Source organism: Hypanus sabinus, chromosome 10, assembly GCF_030144855.1.
Source record: "Hypanus sabinus isolate sHypSab1 chromosome 10, sHypSab1.hap1, whole genome shotgun sequence".
Classification (NCBI taxonomy): Eukaryota; Metazoa; Chordata; class Chondrichthyes; order Myliobatiformes; family Dasyatidae; genus Hypanus; species Hypanus sabinus.
In genome coordinates, this window is record NC_082715.1 from 28,473,805 (window position 1) to 28,501,799 (window position 27,995).

At 41.0% G+C, this 27,995-nt stretch overlaps 1 protein-coding gene and 1 long non-coding RNA gene across 4 annotated transcripts in view; one reads left to right on the top strand and one right to left on the bottom strand.

Moving 5' to 3' along the window:
• Positions 1-3,231: 3,231 nt before the first annotated feature.
• LOC132400534 (uncharacterized) lies at positions 3,232-13,912 on the bottom strand. 3 transcript variants are annotated; one of them, XR_009514285.1, is made up of 5 exons: positions 13,880-13,912; positions 13,050-13,191; positions 10,357-12,886; positions 4,180-4,408; positions 3,232-3,338 (listed from the first exon to the last, which is right to left on the bottom strand). It is a non-coding gene; the product is annotated as an uncharacterized LOC132400534 (long non-coding RNA). The 3 variants fall into 3 exon arrangements; XR_009514286.1 differs by lacking the exon at positions 3,232-3,338 and having other exon boundaries at positions 3,923-4,408; positions 10,357-10,452; positions 12,720-12,886; XR_009514284.1 differs by lacking the exon at positions 3,232-3,338 and having other exon boundaries at positions 3,923-4,408.
• moxd1 (monooxygenase, DBH-like 1) overlaps positions 10,465-27,995 on the top strand; it is a 205,526-nt gene continuing 187,995 nt past the window's right edge. The window contains exon 1 of the mRNA XM_059981577.1: positions 10,465-10,519. The gene's annotated coding sequence lies outside the window, so the exon portion shown is untranslated. The remainder of the gene's footprint in view (positions 10,520-27,995) is intronic.

Below are 27,995 nucleotides of genomic sequence, written 5' to 3' on the forward strand. Positions count from 1 at the left end.
TTAAAAAAAGTAATGTCCAAAGATTCAATGTCTATTTAGGAATCAGATGGTCAAGGGAAAGAAGCTGTTACTGAATCACTGAGTGTGTGCCTTCTGGCTTCTGTATCTCCTACCTGATGGTAACAGTGAGAGAAGGGCATGCCCTGAGTGCTGGAGGTCTTTAATAATGGATGCTGCCTTTCTGAGACACCACTCCCTGAAAATGTCCTGGGTACTTTGTAGGTACTGCCCAAGATGGAGCTGTCTAGATTTACAACCTTCTGCAGCTTCTTCCAGTCCTGTGCAGTAGTCCCTCCATACCAGACAGTGATGCAGCCTGTCAGAATGCTCTCCACGGTACAACTATAGAAGTTTTTGAATGTATTTGTTGACATGCCAAATCTCTTCAGACTCCTAATAAAGTATAGCTGCTGTTTATTTCTACTACCAAAGTTCATGACCATGCATTTTCCAACATTTTATTTCATTTGCCACCTTCTTGCCCATTCTTCTGATCTGTCTAAGTCCTTCTGCATCCTACCTGTTTCCTCAACATTAGCTGCCACTCCACCAATCTTCGTATCTTCTGAAAACTTGGCAAAAAAGTCACCTATTCCATCATCTAAATCATTTATATACAGCATAAAAAGAAGTGGTCCCAACACCAACCCCTGAGGAACACCACTAATCACTGGCAGCCGACCAGAAAAGGAGCCTTTTATTCTCATTCGCTACCTCTTACCAATCAGCCAATGCTCTAACTATGTTTGTAACTTTCCTGTAAAGCCATGGGCTCTTAACTTGGCCAGCAGCCTCATGTGGGTATCTTATCAAAGGCCTCCTGAAAGACCAAATATACAACATCCAATACACCCTCCCCCTTATCCATCCTACTTGTAATCTCCTCAAAGAACTCTAACAGGCAGGGTTTTCCCTGAAGGAAACCATGTTGACTTTGTACTATCTTGTCCTGTGTCACCAAGTACTCCATCGCCTCATTTTTAACAATTAACTCTAACATCTTCTTCCTTGCTTTCCAGAAATTTCTGCAGCCCTAACAATGACACAAAGGGTCAGGTGTTTTTAATTTTTCTATGGAAAATTAGGATGCCTGCTGCAACCCATTTTCTTTCATTTGGAATTCCTTGAGTCTCACAGACTGGAAATGGTAATTATTTCTACGACCTTACACAGTGAGATTATGCGTGCATAGCCAATAGCTCTGAAGCACATATTTGCCCCAATGCTGCATCACATGCAATGTCTGAAATATTCACCTCCTTAAAAAAAAATTGCAATGCATGAACCATCACCTGTAGCCCTGACAGAAAGAAAGCTGAGTAAATTTTACAGATCATTCATTTTTCTTTGATCACTAGCTTGGAAGGATGAGTGATTGAAGTTGCTGCAAAAAATATTTTTAGAAAAAGTATTTTGTGTTCAGCACGCAAGTGAATATTACACAACATGTGCTTTCTGTCAGGATGTGGTCAGCAAGGTACATTGCCAAGGTTTTTATGGATAACTATGTGGGCTAATGATATGCCTCTAGCCTCTTTTGAGTTGGACTGGAAAAGATCAGTTTTATCATCAAAACAGTTCTTTTTTTTTGCTATTTTCCCATTTAATTTTATGTGTCAACATTACCAAACCACAAGTCATACCTTGTGCACTGGACACAAATTTTTGAACTGAAATAGATGGTTGCTTTGTTTCAATGTTTCTTTTTCCTTCCTGAAAACTAATAAAAACATTGGACACACAGAGACACATAACAGATATTACTAAGATTCTACTTCAAAGAGTCCCCATTCTTTGTTACAAGATGCATCCAACAATAATCTTTAAATTTTGCATCCATATCTTTATTAATGAAAACCCCATGTCATTTTTGAAGAAGGGAATGCATAACCTGTCCATAGGCTGGAGGCAATAATGAAACAGAAATGATGGAGTAAATGGAGTCTTACTTATCGTTTCTCCATTAATTTCTATCTGCTGGCTTGGCTTTATTAGCTCAGTGTTTCAAGTTGATGCATGTTAATACAGCATATAGAGAATTCCCCTGTGTGACCAGGCTCATTTGCTAACTAATCAAAGCTATCTTTTATTTGAAGTTCAGCACGATTCAGGTTGAGGTAGGCATTCATATTCCTGGCAGTGTTACTGCTTGAGTTGGGGGATCAACCCCATATAATTCTGTAGCTGAGCCCAATTAATCTGTAGTTTTGTGCAGTAGCAAAATTAAACAAAAAGCTTGCAGTGTGCGAAGTTGTCTCACCAAATGGATCTTGTAGCATTTTTCAAGTGGTTCAAATGGTTCCATTTATTATCAGCATACAACCTGAAATTTTTACTATTTGTAAACATCCGTGAAAAACAGAACCCCAAAAATAAACAACAGAAAAATATTAGAACCCAAAAGCCCCCTCTCCCCCTCCCCTGCGCAAGCAGCAGCAAAGCATCAACCACACCCCCACCCACTTCAGCAGAAAGCCATCAGCACCCACCACCCACCAAGCAAAGTCCCCAAACAGAGTCCATGATCTGTAGCTAACAAAAACTGTTGTTAACCCAACAGTTCAGCCACAGGCTCTCTCTCTCTCTCTCTCTCTCTCTCTCTCACTAACAAGGGGCAGAGAGATGTGACCCATTTCACAGAGAAAGGGGAGATGAACAAACGGTTGCTGTTACGATGTTACAGTCTGCCACGTTGCTTTATATTCTGAGATTCTCCAAGTCAAGAGTGGGCAGCAAACTCCACCACCATCGAGAGAGGGAGAGCGAGAGAGAGAGAGAGAGAGAGAGAGAGTGATTACTTGACTACAGAGAACTGAGTCCACAGCATCCGCCGCTGTAAAATCGTAATGCTCCTTCTCCTGCATCAGTCAGTGGCACCAGCCCAGAATTGGTCATTCAAGGGCCATGCAGGGCTGCACCCCAGTGACCTTAATGCCACGCCTGGAGAATCTTGGAAAATGGCTGGTCTCTCTGTGAGCTGCAAAAATGGGAACACTTTGCTGTGAAAAACCGCAGTTTGAGTGCTGTTGCAGATCAGGGACCTTGATAGAACCCCAGCCACCATGAAAATGAAAATAAAAGAGACATTAAAGAAAGGAATTTAAGCTGCGTCCACAGATGAGCTCAAAGAAATAGCCATTTAACACCATCTTCATTAATGCTTCCCGCAAGTTTAATAATTTACTACCATTTAACAAATCTCAAATAGTTTTAATCTAAAATGTATGCCTTGCTGCAGGAATATTCTCATTCGATTAAAGGAAGATCTTGAGTGCGTTGTGCAGAGGTGAAATTATTCCTGGTCCATTGCCCATTAATAGAAAGGTTGATTGTCCATGCTGTGGTAAGAAAACGAAAATATTTTGTGTATTAGACCAATGTTTGTCTCATAGGAAGCTTGGCTAACTAGTGGTGTGGCTTTTGACATTTGAGCACCAATAAACATGAATGGTGAGAAGTTCCTACTAAATTCACAACAAATATTTTGCTACTTTTTCACCCTTCATTTGTTTAATACAAATTAGCTACTTTGTCCATTTTCTTCCTTGATAGCAAGGCATCGTAAGGTGACTTGTACACAGAACATCATTGGAACTGATTCTTGTTAGTCGCGGATGCTTCATGTGAAATGCTGATGACAATCAGAAGCATGGCCTGTAATTCTTTCTCCAACAATTTATAGATAAAACGATGAGATACAATCAGTAGGTCAATAGGTACATTTAATGTCAAAGAAATGGGTGTAATATACATCCTGAAATTAGTTTTCTTCACAAGCATCCCCAAAGAATGAATGACAGTTAAATGTTAGAACCCTGAAGTCCCCCCCCAACTCCCCCTCCCATGCGTAAGTGGCAGCAAGACAACGACCCCCCTCCTCCCCCACCAGCAAAAAAGCATCGGCACCCCCACCGAGCACTTAAGCATGCAGCAAAGCATCAATAAAGAAACAGACTTGCAGTACCCTGAAAAACTACTTGTTCACCTGGTATTCAACATCCCACAGGCTCTCTTCCTCCCTAATAAGGGAAAAAGAGGTGTCCCTGTTTCACAGCGAGAGGAGAGACATAACAAAGCAATTTGCTGATTTATGGTGTTAAAAGTCTGTTGTTTTTCTTTTTACGAGCTCTGTGCCCAAAGAACTCGGGTCTCTGGGCACACAGCCAGCAGCCAGCTCACCGGTTACGATATTGCATGTACTCCCACGACACACCAGGTGGCGGCACCAGCCTTGAATCCACCCGCCTCCAGATCCATGAAAATCCGGCACCCTGAAACCATGCTAATCTTCCGGGCCGCATCCTTGTCATATTGGAAAACGGCCAGTGGTGAGGCCCTGAGAGTGGGTCCCATTTCCGCAAAGAACCAAAGTCAGCATGTAACTCCAGGTCAGAGTCTTCAAAAGAGCCTTGAAAGGGAGAAAAAAAGTGAAAAAAAGAGTGAAAGTAAACCATTGGCCAAACTACTGTGTTCCTTCTTTAAGGTTTGTCTTTACACACTTGAAAATGCAAAATACCTAGCACAAAATATTGCACTGGCAGCCTGGTTCTAAGTATATCCTATGCCAGAAGTCATGGAAAACAGGGCCAGTGTCTTAAAAACAACATAAGAATTAAAATAGGAGAAAGCCCTTTACAGCCCTATGCCTGCTCCTTCATTCATTAATGTCAAGGCTGTTCTTTTAATACAGAATGATTTTCTTTCACTAACTCCATATCCTTTGAAATCTTTAATCTCTAAAAATTAATTGATTGTTGTCTTTAATAAATTCAACAACTGAGAAAACACTGCCTTCTTTCACAGACTCGGCTCCCATTGTGAGAAGTCACCTCTTCTAATCTGGGCCGTCGATGACATGCCTGATACTGTTCGCATGTAGTTTCCTGCTCACATGGACATATTGTCCATCTTCTGGCCGAGTCAAGTCAAGTCACGTTTATTGGCATTTAACTACAGTCAAATGCTTCCAAATGAGAAAACGTTTTTTCCAGGCCAGGGTGTTAGTACCCATAATGCATATATTGCACACAATAACTTAAGGAAAGCAGGAATTAAATCTACAAATGAATTACACATTGATAAACAAAGTAAAATGCATAAATTAAATATTGTGGGGTACAATGCAAATTATTCAGTGACACTTTGAATGCAATGAGGCAGGGAGTTCAGAAGCCTACTGGCTTGAGGGAAGTAATTGGTTCCCTTCCTGACCGTTCTTGTTTTTATGCATCAGGGTCTCCTGCCTGATGGTAGAAAGTCAAAGAGGATGCTGGATGGATGGGTGGGATCCTTGATAATACTAAGTGTCTTGTATATACAGTGCTCCTGAAAAATGTTGCCGATGGATGATAGGGAGAACCCCATGATGCTCCCGGCCATTCTCACAGCCCTTGGTGCTTGAGGTAGTATACACTACACCGAGCTTGTCTGGTATCTTTTATTATGAGTGGGACCCAGGAATCTTTTTGTAACCGTGCTTTCACCCATTTCCCACAGATACATTCTGATTAAACCGCTCCCAAATCCGTGAAACAGCTGTGGTACCATTTATCAGCGGTGACAGAGTTGGTTTTGTGTCTTCACATAAGGTTTAGTTTCACTTCAGTCACTCTTAATGTCTTTACCCCTCCACACTGCGGTCAAAGCTTATGATCGCACAAAGTTGAAACAAATATTCACCCCCACCTGGACTCCCCTCTTATTTGGATGTCATAGCCAGAAAATCAACCTGCCTCATTTAGTTGTCTCTCTGCACAAGGATAAAGTTAAATATAATTTATTATCAAAAGCACAAATTTCAAGGGAGGTTAAACAAATAATGCAGCACAAAAACTCTCCTGTGCTTTTTTTTTTAAAGACAGCTTAAGCTCCAAACTCTAAAGGCAACATAGCCCTCATGGCAAATCTATTAATGATGCCATCTGTGGTATGATGCGTATTAATGCCATGAAAAGACAGAGCTTTTTATCAGCAAAGTGTGCAAACAAGCTTGGTAAATAGCTATTCCAGCTTTAGAAAGATGAATGACTTTCAAAGCATTCAGTGTTTGATGTGCTTTGCTGGAACATATGATTAATGCACCAAAATGGTTAGCATCTCCGGAGAACATTGTTCCAATCACTCATTCTTCCGTCTGCATTGGAGAATGGCCATCTGTTGTTATTGCCTCCCTCATCAAAACCTCCCAAATTTTTAGGTGACATTCTGTGACAAAGCTTTTCTTCCTGCTACTTAGTGAGGGCTGGATTCAAGTTGTTCCTCAAATTTAGTCATTCTCATTTCAAGGAAGTTACTTCTTGAAATGAGTACTTGTTACCTCTGACAATTCCCTTATCACAGTGTGTAACAAGAAGGTTCTATTTTCCTGCCACTTCGATGGACTCAACAACCTCAGGAACTCACTCAGGTGCCAGTACTGCTACAGCCTATGCTATCTGATCAGACTCCCAATCAACATCTACTAATTAAGTGTTCAAATGCCGAACCAATTGAAAGAGGCATGAACCAGAATCGGGTTTAATATCACCAGTGCAATGAAATACATGATAAATAAATATATTAAACAAAGCTGAATAACAGTAAATATACATATATATGTATATATGTATAAATATAAAATAGTTAAGCTAAATAATAGTGAAAAAACAGAAATAAAAAAGAAGTGTGGTAGTGTTCATGGATTCAATGTGCATTTAGAATCTGGATGGCAGAGGGGAAGAAGCTGTTCCTGAATCACCAAGTGCGTGCCTTCAGACGTCTGTACCTCCCTCCCAATGGAAACAATGAGCAAAGGGTGGTGGAGGTTCTTAATGGTGGTCACCTCCTTCCTAAGGCACCGCTCCTTGAAGACGACTTGGATACTACAGAGGCAAATACCCACGACGGAGCTGACTAATTGTACGTTTCCTCAACTTACTTTGATATTGTGCAGTAGCAGCCCCCCCCCCCCCCATACTAGGTGGTGATGCAGTCAGTCACCATGCTCTCCATAGTACATTTGTAGAAGTTTTAGAGTGTTTTAGTTGACAAACCAAACTCCTGATGAAAGATAGCCACTGTCTTGCCTTCTCTAAAGTTGCATCAGTATGTTGCATCCAGGTTAGGTCCTCAGAGATATTGACACTCAGTCTCTCCACTTCTGATCCTTTGTGAGGTTGGCTTTGTGTCTTACTCTTTCTGAAGTCCACACTCAATTCTTTGGTCTTACTGACGCTGAGTGCAAGGACGTTGTGGTGACATCACTCAGCTAACAGGATAACTTAGAACTTCTCACCATCCTAGTTGAATCCAAATAACCACCAGTCATTTATCTTTGGCACTACCCATGTGGACACAAGCTCTCGTCATTCGCAACAGAAGGCATTTGGATGAAGAGTGGCATGATGCTTCACATCTGATCACAATTTTTGCCTCCTCTCAGTCATAACTATTGGAACGATTCTGACCTGAGGGGCTCACTAATCTGCACAATTCCCTCCTCCTCCAACAGTCAGCTATCCTATGCAACCTTTTTATAGCTCTCCATGTGTCAAACTACCTTTTAAACACAAAACATTTTTAAATAAGCACAAAAGTAGCTGACCATTGCAATAAATATAAATCTTTATATATAAAAAATAAATAAAGATTCAAATTAATTTGTTCAAAAGTTCAAAAATTTATTATCCGAGTACATACATGTCACCACGTACATCCGATAGATTCCTTTTTTGCAGGCATACTTTACTGTTAAGACTTTTTTTTATGGATATGAGGCTTTAGTTTTAAGAAACGCTGCAAACAATTTTCTCACTAACAAAATAATATAAGCGGACAAAAAAAGAAGAGCTAGGCTCTGTTGATATTGCTTTGCAGCACACAAGTTACTTGCTGCCTCTTTCTTTGCCCCTCCACGATTCATCATTGTGTATCAGGAGGGAGACAAGAACTTGTCAAAAACACAAGAGATTCTGCAGATGCTGGAAATCTTGAGCAACAGTCACAAAGTGCTGGAGGAACTCATCAGGGAAGGCAGCATCTACGTAAATTAATAAACAGTCAGTACTTCAAGTTGAGGCCTTTTTCTAAATGTTCTCCTCGATTTGGGATCCACCTAACCTACAATATTTTTCCCAATAGTGCAATTTTATTTAGAAGCATTCCAAATATATGTGTAGTGTAGACATCTGTTAGTCTCGATAGACCATGGATTTGCGCCTTGGAAAGTTTCCAGGGTGCAAGCTTGGCAAGGTTTTTTTAATGGAAGACCGGCAGTTGCCCAAGCTGTAAGTCTCCTCTCTCCACGCAACCTATGTTGTCCAAGGGAAGGGCATTAGATTGCAAATATATAATAGTCTGTTAAAAGATCGCCCACCATTTGTGGTACAAAATAAATAATTGGATTCACTTTTTAACAGTACATTCCACATCAATCTATTTATTTACAAGATTAAACTTTACACTCACATGACATTTATTTCCTTTGTGGGTTCAAGCCACAACAGCACGAGGGCCTCAAACTCTGGCCTTTCTGTAGAGAGCCTTTATGAAGGTTGCACCAAACCTCATTGCATTCAATTGCTCTGAATCTTAGGATTTGTCACTGTTTTAATCTGCAACATTTGGTTTTGCGTAGCTTCTTGAACGAGGACCAGCAAGATTCGGGAAGAGAAAGTGATGCCTTCTACCAAAATGATGATTATCCTGTAGCCCTTTGGCTTCAAAGTTCAAAGTACATGCAGTGACTAGTGGGGTACCGCAAGGCTCAGTGCTGGGACCCCAGTTGTTTACAATATATTCCTGCACCTATTTTCTATGTTTCTATATATCACCATATACAAAACTAAGATCCATTTTTTGTGGGCGTACTCAATAAATCCAATAGCCATAATAGAATCTGTGAAAGACTGCACCAACTGGGCATATAACCAACATGTAAATGATAATAAACCATGGAAATACAAAAAGAAGGAAATAATAATAATAGATGAGATGAAGAGTCCTTGAAAGTGAATGTGAAACTTAACAGACCATTGAATCTTTTTTTCCAGATCTGATTAACAATCATGCACTGCAGAAATGGATGATGGTCTCATCCCCATCACAGTGTATGGTGCAGCAGAACATCCAGATGTGCAGGAACAGCCTGATGAGAAGCTGAGAAAGTAAAGCTGATAACACCATTCTCACCACCAGCCAAGCCAGATGATCTCTTAAAAGTTACGGTGTTAAACACCAAAATGTGCGTCAGTCTGATGGAAAACTCCAGGATCCACCAGCTTAGTTCCATCACAGACCCTTCAATTGCTTGGCCACTTGCATATTAACATTAAGCCAATCTCATAAAAGAAATTTTCGTCAACCTGAATGCTAACTCTGCTCCTCTTTCCACTGAAGCTGTCTGGCCTCCTGATTACTTCCAGCATTTTTTTATTTTCAGGAAACAAAGAGGGGGATTGTGTCTCTTTGTCCAGTTAAGTTGCCTCCAGAAAAATGAACACCACCAGCTGGTTGTGTCCGGAAGACCTTTAAGGCCCAAGGGCTAATATTCTCTGATCTCTCAATTCGGGCACACACCGAGCTGAGTCAAATCTGGAAAATCTAGGACCATAAAGTATGTTCCGGATATTTAGTAGCACCTGGGTGTTGGTGTTGACATATGCTCCTAACACTTGGATGTTGGTTGTAAAAGGTTCCAATTTGCGTTATTGCAACTGTAACATCAACTGTAACTTATGTTTAGGAAAAGTAAACAGGACAATTCAGCATGCCATAATTGGAAATGAAGCAAGGGATGCAAATAAACTTCACAAGTCCAGAAGTATGTGAAAGCAGTGTTTAAGGATGCTATAATATCCCATATTAGAAGTGTCCATCTTCCAAAAGCACTTAATTCACTGGAAAAATCCTGTTCAGTGTAATCTTGGACGTAAATCCCTGATCATGGAAAACTGTTGACCCAAGGTGCTAAATTTCTGCCCTATAACTTGAATTCTACAGTAACTCAGTAGCTATTTTCAATGTGTAGCTGGCAGAGAAAAATTGGACATCTGGGATATACAAGACCCAGTTTTTGTAGGGCTTTTAACTGGCAGCCAACATACCAAGTCAAAGCAGACACAGGCTGTTATCATGAAAAGTATTTCCAAGTACAAAAGGACAGAACACCTGTTGCCCATCCAAAGTGACACAGACATTTCTGGGCAGGTATTTGGTTGGACTGGAAGGAGCAGGATTGGTTTCACATGAAGGTTATTACAGTGATTATAATAACAACCAATAGGGATGATGAATCACAAATGATTTAATCCACAAGGTAAGAGGCTTGATAAAACTGCTTAAGGCCACAGAGCACAGAAAGCAAAGAAACCTCCTCACCTGCCCTGATTTGTCATCATGCAATCTTCCTACTCGAAACTCCTCACTCGACCTTGCTGCTCGTCCTTGACTGGCTTTGTCCTGCAAACATTTCACCTGATAAAGAGTGACACATTTAGAACTGTTTAAAAGACGGCCAAGACTTTCAAGGGATTGATTCTGGGTAAGTGCAGCTCCAACAACTATTAAGAAAGTCAACACCATCATGTCAATAAATCTAAGCCTGGGCTGTGGGAGTTCATGTGAGGTGCTCCCTTCATTACAATTGTTGTTGCACTTTCATAGAACATTACACCACAGTACTGTCCCTTCAGCCCATGAAGTTGATACGGCCTTTTAACCAATTCTGAGATCAATCTAACCCTTCCATCCCACATAACCCTCCATTTTCCTATCATCCATGTGCCTATCTAAGAGTTTCTTAAAGTCCTTAATGTATCTGCCTCCACCCCACCACCCCGGCAGGGTATTCTGCGCACCCACCACTTTCTGCATAAAAAGCGTACATCTGACACTCCCCAGAAACTTTCCTCCAATCACTTTAAAATTATGCCCCCTCATATTAGCCATTTCCACTCTAGCTATCCACTTGATAACCCTCCTATCATCTTGTACACCTTTCAAAGTACTTCAATGTCTGGAAAGCACTTGGGATGCTCTGCGCAGATAGGAATAGGAAGGTGCCATATAAATGCAAGTTTCTATTATTAAAGCAGTTTATATTGTGAAGTTATATAATAAACCAAACATGACAGAATGGTGGAGAAGACAATGGGCCAAATAGTTTATTTCTGCTCCAATGTCTCATGGGCTTATGGAATCTGAACAATATATCTTAGGAATTGAACAAAACTGAAATAATGTAGATTAAATCAATCGCTTGAGTATATTATTATTTTCTTTAGTAGAATTGTGCAGAGTTTTTAAAGTAACAATGTACTCAATTATTGACAAGATTTCCAAAGGATTCTGAACTTCTGAATCCACGATACTCACAAATCAAGTGGAGAGGAAGGGTGAGAGAGTGATGCGTGTCTGGAGAATGGAAGAGCCTTGGTTACAAAATAAGCTCATGGTCACTTGTATGCATAAACAAATTACATCCGGTGTGTAGCCTGTTTCAATAATATTCTTGCCTAAGTTGCTTCAGGTGAAAAAGGATTTTTTTTATTGTTGTTGCTTTGCTGCTTTCAGATAACTGCATTCCCAAAACTGATGCTTCAATAGGACCCAATAGGACATTTGACATCCTGGCTCTCTGTGCCTTCTCACTGCTGGCCAGGGTGAGGCTCAACTTGTATCAGCAAGAAAGCTACAAGGACAATTGTGATCTCTCTTACCTGGTCTCTGCCTATTGAACTGCTCTTTTCATTCCTTGCTGCTCAGCCATTGTCATGAGCCTTCAGGGCCATTGCGGTGAGCCATAGCGTTAGGGCTCAAAGTTTCTCGAAGACCCGTATTCACTAATTGTCATCTTAATGAGAGTCGTTAAACCCTTGTGCTTTCTGTTTAATCTTGTCAAGTTAATTCTGACTGGCACGGGCTTTCCGCTCTCTATGATTATTAAATGTGGACCCCCTTTTTATGCTCATTGTGGGGTGCCTGTGTTGAGAATGATTTGTCCTTCAGTGTCATTCGGTCATGTCACTGATGTCCTGTTGAAATTTATAAGTATAACCTCTTGTTTCCATCTGTACATGGGAGTCTTCCATTCTTCCTTGCCTGTCAACGCTCATCATGACAAGTAAGCTGGCTTGATCTGAGGAATCATCTCAATAGTGGGAGAGAGCTCCAAAGGTTTGGCTAGTATTCTGTATTCATGACGAAGGGTCTCGGCCCGAAACGTCGACAGCGCTTCTCCCTATAGATGCTGCCTGGCCTGCTGTGTTCCACCAGCATTTTGTGTGTGTTGTTATTCTGTATTCATGTTGTCTTGCTCGTGGAGCTCCAGCCCATATATTAAATTAACGCTGGGTAGTAGTGGGTGTAATAAACGCCAGCCACAATTCAGTTGGTAGCACTCTGATTCAGAAAGACAGCTCTCTATATCCTCTTCCAGAAACATAATGCAAATGCTACGGTCCTCATTCCACCAGAGAGCTGAGGAATTTCTGCGATTAATGGAGATTTCACATTAACCACGCCCCTTCACCCCTCTCAGGTGAGTATGACACTCTACACCTTGAGGAGAAGAGGACTTCCCCCTGGTAAATATTTAAGATTAAGAATAGCTTTATCTTTTATATGTACAGTACATTGAAACATCAAAACATACAATGACCAACACAGCCCAGGGATGTGCTAGGGGCTGTCCGCAAGTGTTGCCATGGTTCCAGTACCAACATAGTATGTCCAAAACTTACTAAGCCTTGTTTGGACTGTGGGAGGAAACCAGAGCACCTGGAAGAAACCCATGTGCTCATAAGGAGAACGTACAAACTCCTTTAGGTTGAATCTCAGTCTTCAAATTGCCGATGCTAACCACTACGCTCTGTTGCGCCGTCCCAATCACATCCTTCTTTTGTCATTCCTGCAATATTAATAAAAAATGATTAGTTATTATCAAATATTGTTCTTTTTGATCTTACTGTGCCTAAAGCATCCAGGGCTTGTGCTTCAAAAGTACCTCATTGCCCGTGAAGTGCTTGGGGTATACGAAAAGAAAATGGAAAAGGTGCTATATTAATACCTACCTTTCTTAAGTTTATTCAGCAGTCAAGTTCAATAACACTTGCCCCTTTCGACACCTTTAATTTATGGTAATGGAAGTGTGCGATTCTACATTCCGAAGAGGAAATGAAGCAAACTTCTGCATGTGTTTGATTTGAAGGTCTTCTGTGAAAAAAGAAACAAACTGAGAACTAAAATAAGATCAGGATATATCAAATACCCATCATGAAAACTTAAAACCAGCCAATTTAATTCGCAAGAAAAGAAATGGAATGATTAGAATTGCAAACATGTCTGGAATCAAAGAGCAATTCTGTCCTCGCTGAAAACTAGATATAAGCCACCTATAAAGGAGCGTCTGTTGAAGAACTGTGAGGAATCTGGTTCACATTCCAGGCATGTCTGCTAGCATTTTGAGGGAAAAGAGAAACTGCTGGAAGGCCAAAGTAACTAGAAAATACATAGGAAGCAAATTAATGTTGTATTTGTGTAGACACCTTGTCAGAACGGACCAACACAACTGACTCTAACGAACCCAGCAGTGGTTGGCAAAACCCCAGCAAACACCTGTCAGGAAGTTCGGAGCTCCTGTTTTCACACAGAAGTCCCAAATATCCTGACACTCCTGAAAGGAAATACCTACAGTTCCACACTGACCTGAGTTTAGATTTCTACTATCCACGCCATTTTGTTTTTGCACTAACAGCATTTTGCTCAATTTGAAACATAGTTAAGAAGTCTGAATCCCAATTAAGTCTGCTAATAGCAAAAGAGCTGCAAGACATGCTTTGATCAGTAATGACTATTGCAGCAGTTACTTTCAAACAGGCCAAAACTGCTCAGAAACACTCACAGGAAATTGACACTGCATGACGTGCTCTCTGAGTAACAAAGTTCCAAAGTCAAAGACAGTACCTTTGATCCTTTATTGAGGAACCTGTAAAGACAGGCTAACTTGTAATGATAAAACTAGCGGAACTAAAACTAGCAATAAAAATAAGCAGTACACGTGTTCAAACGTACTTAAGCCAAGTTTTCTTAAACGTATCTAAATGATAAACAAAGTGATGTGTAACTAAGTGAAACAAAATGATAAGCAAAACGGTCAACACAAAATATCATTCCAGCTCCCTTTATCTCTAACCAGACTAAAAACTAAACTAAAGACAAAGCATGAATACATACCGTAACTTTACCCTTTTCTTCTACCACATCCAACCCACATGACAAATTAGAAACATAGGAAACACTACAGCACAATACAGGCCCTTCAGCCCACAATGCTGTGCCAAGCATGTACTTATTTTATAAATGATCTAAGATCCATGTACCTATCCAGCAGTCTCCTATCGTATCCACCTCCACCACCGTTGCCGGCAGCCCATTTCACACACTCACCACTTTCTGCATAAAAAACTTACCACTGAAATCTCCTTTGTATCTACTTCCAAGCACCTTAAAACGGTGCCCTCTCATGCTAGCCATTTCAGCCCTGGGAAAAAGCCACTGACTATCCACATGATGAAAGCCTCTCATCATCCTTTACACCTCTATCAGGCCACATCTCTTTCTCTGGTGCTCCAAGGAGAAAAGGCCAAGTTCACTCAAACCATTCTCATAAGGCATGCTCCCCAATCCAGGCAATATCTTTGTAAATCTCCTCTGCACCCTTTCCATAGTTTCCACATCCTTCCTGTAGTGGGGCGACCAGAACTGAGCACAGTACTCCAAGTGGGGTCTGACCTGGGTCCTATATAGCTGCAACATTACCTCTCGGCTCTTAAGCTCAATTCCACGATTGATGAAAGCCAATGCACCGTTTGCCTTCTTAACCACAGAGTCAACCTGTGCAGGTGCTTTGAGTGTCCTATGGTCTCAGACTCCAAGATCCCTCTGATCCTCCACACTGCCAAGAGTCTTACCATTAATGCTATATTCTGCCATCATATTTGACCTATCAAAATGAACCACCTCACACTTATCTGGGTTGAAATCCATCTGTCACTTCTCAGCCCAGTTTTGCATCCAATCAATGTCTGGCTGCAACCTCTGACAGCCCTCCATGCTATCCACAACACACACAACCTTTGTGTCATCTGCAAATATACTAACCCAACCCTCCACTTCCTCATTCAGGTCATTTATAAAAATTACAAAGAGAAGGGGTTCCAGAACAGATCCCTGAGGCACACCACTGGTGACCGATATCCATGCAGAATATGACCCATCTACGACCACTCTTTGCCTTCTATGGGAAAGCCAGTTCTGGATCCACATAGCAATATCTCCTTGGATCCCATGCCTCCTTACTTTCTCAATAAGTCTTCCATGGGGTACCTTATCAAATGCCATGCTGAAATCCATATACTGTACACTACATCTACAGTTCTACCTTCATCAATGTGTTTAGTCACATCCTCAAAAAATTCAATCAGGCTTGTAAGGCACGACCTGCCCTTGACAAAGCCATGCTGACTATTCCTAATCATATTATGCCTCTCCAAATGTTGATAAATCCTGCCTCTCAGGATCTTCTCCATCAACTTACCAACCACTGAAGTAAAACTCAATGGTCTACAATTTTTAGGCTATCTCTACACCCTTTCTAGAATAAGGGAACAACATCTTCAATCCTTCAATCCTCTGGAACATTTTTCATCCCCGATGATGATGCAAAGATCATTTGCCAGAGGTTCAGCAATCTCTTCCCTCACCTCCCAGTGTAGCCGGGGTATATCTCATCCATTCCCGGTGACTTATCCAAATTGATGCTTTCCAAAAGCTCCAGCACATCCTCTTTCTTAATGTCTATATGCTCAAGCTTTTCAGTTTGCTGTAAGTCATCCCTACAATCACCAATATCCTTTTCCATAGTGAATATTGAAGCAAAGTATTCATTAAGTACCAATGCTATCACCTCCAATTCCGTGCACACTTTTCCACTGTCACACTTGAATGGTCCTATTCTCTTATGTCTTATTCTCTTGCTCTTCACATACTTGTAGAATGCCTTGGGGCTTTTATAATCCTGCTCATCAAGGCCTTCTCGTGGCCCCTTCTGGCTCTCTTAATTTCATTCTTAAGTTCCTTCCTGCTAGCATTATTATTTTCTAGATCTCTATCACTACCTAGTTTTTTGAACCTTTCGTGAGCTTTTCTTTTCTTCTTGACTAGAGCTTCAACATCCTTTGTACACCACGGTTCCTGTACCCTACCATCCTTTCTCTGTCTCATTGGAGTATACCTATGCAGAACTCCATGCAAATATCCCCTGAATATTTGCCACATTTCTGCCGTATATTTCCATGAGAACATGTTCCTAGTTTATGCTTCCAATAGCTTCATATTTTCCTTGCTACAATTAAATGCTTTCCCAACTTGTCTGTTCCTACCCCTCTTTAATGCTATAGTAAAGGACGTAGAATTGTGATCACTATCTCCAAAATGCTCTCCCACTGAGAGACCTGATACCTGACCAGGTTCATTTCCCAATACCAGATCAAGAACAGTCTCTCCTCCTGTAGGTTTATCTACACGTTGTGTCAGGAAACCTTCCTGAAAACACCTAACAAACTCCACCCCATCTAAATTCCTTGCTCTAGGGAGATGCCAATCAATATCTGGGAAATTAAAATCTCCCACCACAACAACCCTGTTATTATTATTCCTTTCCAGAACCTGTCTCCCTATCTGCTCCTTAATGTTCCCTTTACTATTGGGTGGTCTATAAAAAATGTCCAGTCAAATTATTGACCCCTTCCTATTCCTAACTTCCACCCACAGAGACTTCGTAGACAACCCCACCATGACTTCCACCTTTTCTGCAGCCGTGACACTATCTCTGATCAGCAGTGTCACACCCCCACCTCTTTTGCCTCCCTCCCTGTCCTTTCTGAAACATGTAAAGCCTGGCACTCTAAGTAAACATTCTTGCTTGAGCCACCCAAGTCTCTGTAATGGCCACAGCACCATAGCTCCAAGTATTGATCCACACTCTAAGCTCATCCGCTTTGTTCACAATACTCCTTGCATTAAAATAGACACATGTCAAACCAATGGTCTGAGTGCATCCCTTCTCTATCATCTGCCTATCATCCCTCTCACACTGTCTACAAGCTTTCTCAATTTGTGAGCCAACTGTCCCTTCCTCCATCTCTTCTGTTTGGTTCCCACTTTCCAACAACTCTAGTTTGAACTCTCCCCAATAGATTTAGCAAACCTCCCTGCCAGGATACTAGTATCCCTCAGATTCAAGTGCAACCCATTCTTTTTGTACAGACCATGCCTGCCCCAAACGATGACCCAATGATCCAGAAATCTGAATCCCTGTATCTGCTCCAATCCCTCAGTCACACATTTATCCTCCACCTCACTCTATTCCTATACTCACTGTCACGTGGCACAGGAAGTAATCCTGAGATTATTACCTTTGTGGTCCTGCTTCTCAACTTCCTTCCTAACTCCCTGTAGTCTGTTTTCAGGACCTCCTCCCTTTTCCTACCTATGTCGTTGGTACCAATATCTACCACGACCTCTGGCTGTTCTCCTTCCCACTTCAGGATATCATGGATACAATCAGAAACATCCGGGACCCTGGCATCTGGGAGGCAAACTACCATCCACGTTTCTCTCCTGTGTCCACAGCAATGTTCCCTCTAACTCTTGGTAGTCAGTGTGCACAAAAATCTTATGTTGTGCAAATTTTTTCCCTGTGACAAAAGTACTTGCGCACTGAACACACACATTGCACAGTTTATGTAGGCTTACAAAATACTTGACATAAAACTGCACAGAAAAACAACAAAATAACATAAATATTTAAGTCACTCAGTTATTTTTTCTCTCTCCTGTCTTTGGCATTTACCCATTCTTTGTAAACTCTGTCTAGACTAATAGAACTTCCATCCAATTGATAGCTTTTGATTCTCATTAACATATCCAAATGACCTTCACCTCAATGGTTTCTCAGCTTGTTTTTGTTCTTTAGGCTAAAACCTCACTCACAGTCCGCACTGGATGCAAGAAAGGTTCCCCCAATGTCCATCAACTGCGCAAGGTCGCAGAACTTCATTTTGAAGTACAAATGCCACCTTTTGAGCAAAGTTTGATATCAGTTTGGATTTAATTTTTTCTTGCACAGAAAATTTGAAATCATTGAACTGTCTATTACAGTACTTTCAGCTAGAAAATCATGATATTTTAGACATAAGGTATTAACTTGTTCATCACCAAATGTGAAGTTTACGATATGAACACTGTCTGCCAAAGATGGCTGCCGCCGTGATGCAGCTGTACAAACCAGAACAGGAAAGGTGAGGTGACGTAAATTAGTGACGTGCATTGTGATATTTGAAAAATTGACGAACTAGTTAACTAGAAAATTATTTTCAATAAGTATAATTATTAATGACTACATTATTTTAGGTAACTAACCTTTTGTGCGCTCATTAATTTCCTTTGTGCGCTGGTTGAAAAACAGCTTAGAGGGAACATAGGTCCACAGAGTCTCCTGTCTGACCCCTAGCTATAGAGTCCTTATTACTGCTGCCATCCTCTTCCTTTCCCTACCCTTCTGAGCCACAGGACCAGACTCTGTGCTAGAGGCACGGCCACTGTTGCTTCCTCCAGGTAGGCTGACCGCCCCCCCGAACAGTACTCAAGCAGGAGTACTTATTGTCAAGGGGTACAGCCACATGGGTGCTCTCTAGTGTCTGACTCTTGCCCTTCCCTCTCCTGACTGTTACCCACTTATCTGTCTCCTGAGGCCCCCGGTGTGACTATTTGCCTATAACATCTCTTTATCACCTCTTCACTCTCGCTGACCATCGAGCTGCATCTTCAGTTCCTGATGCACCATCAATAACTCACACTGAGACGTAAGGCGAGATATCGGCTTTTATTGACTGGAAGAAGGAACCAGGAGTGAGTGTCTATCATACAATGTCTTGGAGACTGAGGCCGAGCGTCAGGCCTCAGATCTCCTTTATACAGGGGCCTGTGGGAGGAGCCACAGGAGCAGTCAGCAGGGGGCGTGTCCCGACAGGCACATAGTTCACCACAGTTCCCTAACTCGGTCCCTAAGGAGCTGCAGCTCGACGCACCTGGCACAAATGTGGCCGTCCAGGAAGCTGTGAGTTTCCCGGTCATCCCACATCCGACACCCAGTGACGCCCTGGCCTTACAGACATATTACTTATTCCTATTCTTCACAAGTAACTTACCTCGCCTCAACCCATTACTGTCGAAGGCCCATTGAGCCAAAGCCCTCCTTCTCTGCTGACTCCCTCTACCCTCCTATGACACCTACTCAATAAAGCTTTCTGTTTTAAAAATTCTTCCTGCTGGTCTAACTTGCTGATGTCCTCGATCAAATTGCCCATAATAAATGCACAGCACGATATACAATACAGACAGAAGATAGCTACATGGCTCCTACAATTATTACTGAACAGGGTATTGTAAACTAATCAATATTTGCAAGAAATGTGAAGTGCAATAGTACCTCACTCACTTCCATTCCCCTCCTTGTCTCTGGTTGGTGGAAAGCCAAACAAAATGCAACAAATCAAGCATATCTGATCCTCTCTTCGAGTAAAAGCCAAATCTCAATTACCTACTGTTCATCAATAAACTAGCAACTCATCCATTTACTGCACCTCTTGGGTGTAAGTCATCTTAAAATCCCAGCTAACCCAAAATTGAAATGCATGCATGAGTGATGTATCTGACAAGGTCTAATCTTAAAAGTAATCTTAATCACTGTCTTCTGGGAAAAACAGATTCAGAAATAATCAGAACACATGACTGTCCTTGCAGATCATCATACCTGACAAAATGTCCCACTACAACCAGTCTCTGACTTCCCCTTTTAGCTGCAGCATTCTGGCTGCGCTAGTTGAGTTTCCATTAATGGTGACCCCCATCGTGTTTTGGAGATAGTGCTCTTGTGATGGCAGTTGGTTAGATTCTCTCCTGCAGCCGACCTTCATTGCTAGTATTTTGTAGAATGAACATTACCTGCTATTTATTAGTCCATATCCAAATCGTGTCTAGAAGCAAAGACTATTAATTTGGGGATGGAGTTGAATACTGTGCAGTCATCAGCCAATATCTCTAATTTTGAACTTAAGAACAGATGAAGGTGGATATTGCACTGAGGAACTCATGCAGTGATATCTAAGGAAAATCAACATCTGAAAAATACAATTATCTTCTTTTATGTGAAGTATAATTCCAATCATTGGTATGTTTTCCCCTTGCTGCCCATGAACGTTAGTTACAGCTGCTATTTGATGCTTTATGTTATCAAAAACTGCTTTGTTGTGAATACCAATTACTTTCACCTCACCTCTGGAATTCAATGATGTTTTAGTTCAAGTTCAAATAACGCATGTGTAGAACCAAATGAAGTAACGTTCCTCTGGGACCATGATGCAAAACACAGTACATATATCACATGCAGCACATAAAGTAATATTAACATAATAATATTAACAGATAATAAAAAGTCACTATTTACAGTTTGGTCACAGTTCAGATGAAGGTTGTAATGAGGCTGGGGCAGAGATATTGGACATTGGTGAGCAAGTTATTGCTGAGTAAGTACCACGCAGAAGCATTGCTGATTACAGCTTCTGTCACCTTTCTAATTGTTCTGAATAGATTGACTGAGTGATAGATAGTTGCATTAGATTTGCCAGATTAGATCGGCAACTTTCCATGTTGGGTGAAACATCATGTTCTACTTGTGGAAAAACTTATCCAGCTGACCATCTGCAGTAGTTTTTAATTTAATTACCTAATTATCTAAATATTTAATTAACTAAATATCCACAGATCCAAGGTAGTAGTTCACTGCTGCCTGTAGAACTTAGCTTCAATTAATATCTGGAATTTGTTAGTAACAATGACCACAAAAGTATCAGATTGCTGTGATTACTAATCTGGTTGACAGATGTCCTTAGGGAAAGAATGCTTGTTGTCCTTTCCTGGTATGGGTTGTCAGTGATTCTGGAATGTTGTTAGCTCTGGAATTGCCCAGTGTGCTGCTCAGTTCAAGTTTAATGGGGTAGGGACAATAAATACTGACCACTTCAGTGACATCAGATCCCCTCGAAAATTAATAAAAATTAAGTTGTATTTGACAAAGAAAAAGTCGAATTGCTTTTAGTGTTGTCTATCAGGAGTATGGGAATTTAAAAGCAATGACTGATTAGGGTTGTTAATTAGTTACTTGATTTTAAGAAATGTTAAATCACAGACAGCTTTGCATACAACAAGGTTCATGATACGCTCACTTGTACTGCACCCCCTTGCTCAGATCTTATGCTCATCAAGCCTCTTACTCTGTCATGATTCCCCTTCTAAAAATAACCAGTTTTAAGGATGGTTCATCAGATGAAGCTTCAATGTGCATTTTTCTTGCTTTGGTGGAGAAGACATTGGCAATATGCTGTGAATTGTTTATCAATAAATGTTGCCAGTACTTTGCAAAATATATTTATTTTGAAAATTGCAACATATCATTCATATCCAATAAAATTATGCAATAACAGTGAAGAACTTCCCAACTATTTCAGCTCACAACCTGTTCCATTGAGATATAAAGGAACTCAGTGTCTGCCCTAACTCATCTAACATACATAAGGCTCTTTTATTATTTTTTTATCTTGAGGAAAATATGGAAAATACAAATAATTTGGTCTTTATTTTTTTGAAATAGCTTGAACAGTGCCAGACATTCAAATTATTAATAAATTATTCTTGTGCAACCTTCAATTTCATTCAGTTGATTTACAAATATATAAATGAAATTTTAGAATTAACAGTTTGAAAGGATGACAGTTATTAAAGTCATTTGGAAATTATTGAGCTGGTAATTTGCTAGACCAATCACTTCATTATCTTACCAATACCAGAATCAAAGACATGGCTTTTGAAAGAAAGACTTGTATTCATTGAGCATTAAGCATCCATGTCAAGATCTCCCAATGTGACTTGAAGTTAATAAAGAATTATTAAGGGTCACCCACTGTGAAAATATAAAAAAAAATAGCAGTCAGTTTTAACTGAGTTGTCACAACCCATACTGAGATAATGGGCAGATCATTTATTTTAATTAAATAGAAAGAGAGAAAAATACTGTCATGGTGTCTTATATTTCTTTGATTTTGCAAAATAAGTTTCAACAAAACAAATTTTATAGTTTTGGCTGCAAAGGAATAAATACACATCTTTAATCACACTACAATTCAACTGAGCAGTCAGGATTCTCAGTTTTAATACTTCATCTGAGAGATAGCAAATTCTTCGGTACTCCTGTAATGCATTGAAGTGTCACTCCAATTTCCTTATAAGTGAACCTATCTAAGGAAATTGTTACTCCTACATCAACAGTATTCTGAAGGAAATCCAATTGCACTAAATTACTTTTGGTTTTCATTTTGATTAATCTTGTCCACTGATCTTTAGCTTTTATGGAGATGTTGAAAGACTGAAAACAATGAGTAGGTATTGAATTGTAGAATGGGTACAGCTTGAGGGGAAGCCATTCAACTCATTGCGTCCTTGTTTGTTTTTTATCAAAACAATTCATACACTCTACTACCCACCTACCCCTCCCACTCCATAGCCTTGCAAATCTTTCCTCCCCACATAGTTAACCAATTCCCCTTGAAGGCCTCAATGGCACCTGCCCTCACCACATCTGTGGCAAGTTCACTCCAGATTCCAATCATGTACTGCAGAAGAATGTCTTTCCTGAAGTAACTTCTAATTTTCTTTTGTTTAATGCCTGTGACATCTAATCTTCAACCCCCCTCCCCACAACAAAGGGAACCACCCACGAATGCCCTCTCTGTCCAGACCTTCATATACTTCTATCAAATCCCTTCTCAGTCATAAAGGAACCATTCCCAGCCTCTCTCACCTGTCTTTGTAATTGCAGTCCTTCATCCCAGGAATCTTTCTCATAAATCTTTTCTGCACCCTCTCTAATTCCTTTGCACTCCTCCAACAGTGAGGTAACCAGAATTGAATACAATACTTTAGTTGATGCCAGACCAGTGTTTTATAAAGGATCAGCTTGATCTTCTGCTTTTATACACTATGCATCTATTGCTAAAACTGAGCATTCTGCATACCTTACTAGCTTCTGAAACTTCCCCATCACTTTCCCAATCACTCATGCATCCCCAAGCTCTGCTCCTTCACTCTTTGAGGCAGTGTCCTTTATTCAACAAAGCCTCACCTCATTTTTTCTACTAAAGTATATCACCTCACAGGTCTCCACATCATCAGCCACGTGTCTGCTCCTTTCACCAAAATATTATATCCAGCAGCATTCTTTCAGTCTCTCATCTCAGTTTTCAATGCTGCTAATTTTTTTTTTGTCTTTCACAACATTTGAAACTATGGTTTGCATCTCCAAATCTAAGTTACTAACACAGAGGAAAAAGAAGCAAAGGCCTTAACTCCGGACCTTGGGGAATGCCTCTTCAAGTTTTCTTCATCCAAGAAAATAAACATTCACCACAACCCTCTGATAGAACTAGGGAGTCATAGAGAGATATAGGTCCTTTGCCCCACTGAGATAATTCCAAATATCACATAAAGCACTCATTTTTCCAACAATCATACCCAAATCTATTTTATTCTCTAACATTCCTATCAAGACTACCCTACCTCAGGAACTATCATGATTTTTTTAATGGTCAAAAATATGCTTTCAAGGAATTCATAAGGTTTTTCTATTCTTGCTGATGAACATAAATCTAAATTTTAGTACTTTATGTTACCATATGAGAAGATACATTTTTTAATGACACACTTTCCAGGCTTTAATATTGGATTGGACAGCAGTGCAGATGTCATAGAAGTGTCCCCATGCGGGTCTGGAGCAGAGCTTGAAAAAGCAGCCAGTTTTCAGCGGGAGTCTTTGATTGGACAGTGGCGCAAACAAAGTGGAAGCATTCCCATGCTTGGGGCTCGTAAAGCCCAGTCTCCATAAAAGAGAGTAATGTCTAACAGAGCTGTCAGAGCCAGAGTGGTGAGGCTTTGGCTCAACAGGCTTCAGTAAGAACAGGTGGAGGAAAGATAAGTTGTTAAGTTTATTTCTTATTTCCTTTTCTTATTTAACTCTTGAAAGAATAAGCAGTATGTCTGCAGGGCCAGTGTTCTGCTCTGGGTGTCAGATGTGGGATTTCCAGGAGGCTTCCAGCCTCCCCCATGGCCACTTCTGCACAAGGTGCATCGAGATGCAGCTCCTTAGAAACTGTGTTAGGAAACTGGAGCTGCAGATCGATGACCTTTGGCTTGTTAGGAAAAGTGAGGAGCTGATAGATGGGAGCTACAGGGAGGTAGTCACCCCCAGGCAACAGGAGACAGATAATATCATAAGACCATACAACATGGGAGCAGAATTAGGCCATCTGGCCCATCGAGTCTGCTCCGCAATTCAATCATGGCTGATTCGTTTTTCTTCTCCTCCTCAACCCCAGTTCCCGGCCTTCTCCTTGGATGTCATGTCCAATCAAGAGCCAATCAATCTCTGCTTTAAGTACACCCAATGACCTGGCCTCCACAGCTGCATGTGGCAAAAAATTCCACAAAATCACCACACTTTGGCTAGAGAAATTATTCTGCATCTCTGTTTTCAAAGGGAGCCCCTTTGAAAGATGAAAGATCATTTCTAATGCAACCACTATCTCTAACATGACCTCTTTCAGAACCCTAGGATGCAGTTCATCTGGTCTGCGTGAGTTATGTACCTTTAGGTCTTCCAGTTTTTTGAGCACCTTCTCCCTTGTAATAGTAACTGCACCCACTTCTCTTCCTTCACACATTACAACATCAGGCATACTACTAGTGTCTTCCACAGTGAAGACTGATGGAACATACTCATTTAGTTCATCAGCCATCTCCTTGTCCCCTGTTATTATTTCTCCTACCTCATTTTCTAGCATCCTATATCCAGTCTCATTTCTCTTTTATTTATAAATGATAAATGGGTGACTGTCAGGAGAGGGAAAGAAGAACTTCAGATGGTTAAGTTCAACCCTATGGCCTTCCCCCTCAACAAAAGCTCTCCATTTTGAGTACTGTTTGGGATGACAACCTACTTGGGGGAAGCAACGGTGGCTGTTCTTCTAGTGCTGAGTCTGCCCCTGTGACTCAGAAGGGTAGGGAACGGGATAGAAGCAGTAATAGGGGAATCTATTGTTAGGGGGCAGATTCTTTAGATGCAAAAAAAAAGCACGGATGGTAGTTTGCCTCCCAGGTGCCAGGTCCATGATGTTTCTGAGTGCGTCCACAGTATCCTGAAATGGGAGGGTGGGCAGCTGGAAGTCGTGATGCATTTTGGTGCCAATGGCATAGGAAGAAAAAGGGAGGAGGTCCTGAAAACAGAGAACGGGGAGTTGGGAAGGAAGCTGAGAAGCAGGAACTCAAAGGTAGCATTCTTAGGATTGCTGCCTGTGCCACGCAACAGTGAGGTTAAGAATAGAATGAGGTGACAGTATTTGCGTAGCTGAAGAATTAGGGCGTGGGGAAGGGGTCAGGGATTCAGATTTATGGATCACTGGGGCAGGTGTGACCTGTACAAAAGGGACTTGAATGTGAGGGAGACCAACACCCTTGTGGGCAGATTTGCCAGAGCTGTTGGGGGTGGTTTAAAAGAATATGGCAGGGGGATGGGAACCAATGTGGTAGAGCTGGGAATGAGCCAGCAGGTTTACAAGTCGGTGATAGGTGTAACATGAATGTAAGGAAGGACAGGCCAATGATTGACTGCAAAGAGTTAAATTGTACTACAGAGGCAAAAATGAAAAGGAATGCAGGATTGAAGGTGCTGTAATTAAATGCATTCGGAATAAGGTGGATGAATTCGTGGCATGATTGGAGATTGGTCGGTATGATGTCATGGGCGCCACTGAGCTGTAGCTGGAAGGTCATAATTGGGAACTTAACATCAAAGGATATACTCTGTATCAAAAGGACAGGGGGTGGTGTGGATCTGGAAGAGATGGAATTATATCTTTCGAAAGGGGTGACATAGGGTCAGAGAATCTTGAATCGTGTGGGCGAAGTTAAGAAACTGCAAGGATAAAAAACAATTATGGGAATCAAATATAGGCTCCAAATAGTAGCCAGGCTGCGGGTTTGAGATTGCAAAGGGAGCTGGAAAGGGCATGTAATAAGGGTAATATCACAATTGTAATGGGGGATTGGTGTCGGATCGTAAGAGAGGGAATTTGTTGAATGCCTACGAGATGGCTTTTTAGAGCAGCTTGTGCTTGAGCCTACTCAGGAAAAGGGTGTCTTGAATTGGGTGTTGTACAATAATCCAGATTTTATTAGGGAGCTTAAGGTAAAGGAACCCTTAGGTGCCGGTGATTATAATATGATTGAAGTCATACTGCAATTTGAGAGGGAGAAGCGTAACTCACATGTATCTGTATCACAATGGAAGAAAGGGTGTTACTGAGGTATGACAGAGGAGCTTGCCCAGGGGGATTGGAGGAGGATGCTGGCAGGGATGAGCTAAGAGGAGAGATGGCTGAAGTTTCTGGGAATAGTTGACAGGGTGCAGGATAGATATGTCCCACAGAGGAAGAAGTTCTCAAATGGCAGGGGTAGGCAACCGTGGCTGACAAAGGAAGTTAATGACTGCATAAAAGCCAAGGACAGGGCATATAAGATGGGAAAAGTGAGTAGGAAGTTGGATGATTGGGAAGTTTTGAAAATCCAATAAAAGGCTACTAAAAGATATAAGAAGGGAAAAGATGAAATATGAGGGTAAACTAGCCAATAATAAAAAGCAGGATACTAAAAGTTTTTTTCATTTATATAAAGAGTAAAAGGGAGGTGAGAGTTGAAGTTGGTGAGGTAGTAATGGGGACAAAGAAATGGTGGATGAATTTAATAAATACTTTGCATCAGTCTTCATTGTGGAGAACACTAGCAGTGTGCCAGATGTCCAGGAGTTTCAGGGAACTGGAGGGAGTGACATTGCTATCGCAAAGGAAAAAGTGCTAGGCGAACTGAAAGATCTTAAGGTGGATAAGTCACCTGGACCAGAAGGACTACATCCCCGAGTTGCTGAAGAGACAGCAGATACATAGGTTATGATCTTTCAAGAATCATTTGTTTTTGGCATTGTTCTGGAGGACAGGAAAATTGCAAATGTCACTCCATTCTAATATAGGCCAGTTAGCCTAACCTCAGTGGTTGGGAAAGTGTTGGAGTGCATTATTAAGGATGAGTTTTGGAGTACTTGAAGACTAATGATAAAATAAGTTAAAGTCAGCAAGGTTTCTGTAAAGGGAAATCTTGCCTGACAAATCTTCAAGGAAGTAACAAGCAGGGTGGACAAAGGAGAGGCAGTGGATGTCAGTTACTTGGATTTGCAGAACACATTTGATAAGGTGCCACGGATGAGGCTGCTTAACAAGATAAAATCCCATTGCATTCCAGGAAAGATAGTGGCATGGATAGAGGAATGATTGACAGGTAGGAGGCAGCAGGTGGGAATGAAGCAAACCTTTTCTGGTTGGCTGCCAGTGACCAGTGGTGTTCCTCAGGGTCAGTACTGGGTCTGCTACTTTTCACATTGTTAATCAATAATTTAGATAATAGAATTTATGGCTTTGTAGGAAAGTTTGAAGATTATAGGAAGGTAGGTGAGGGGTAGGTAGTGCTGAGGAAGCAATGCAATTGCAGAAGGACATAGACAAATTGGCAGTTGGAAATCAGTGTTCGGAGATGTTTGATAATGCATTTTGGTTAAAGGAACAAAAGTGCAGACTATTATCTTAATGGGGAGAAAATTCATCAGAAGTGCAGAGAGACTTAGGAGTCCTTGTGCAAGACTCCCAGCAGGTTAATTTACAGGCTGAGTCTGTGATAAAGAAGACAAATGCAATGTTGACATTCATTTCAAGGGGGATAGAATATAAAAACAAAGAGATAAG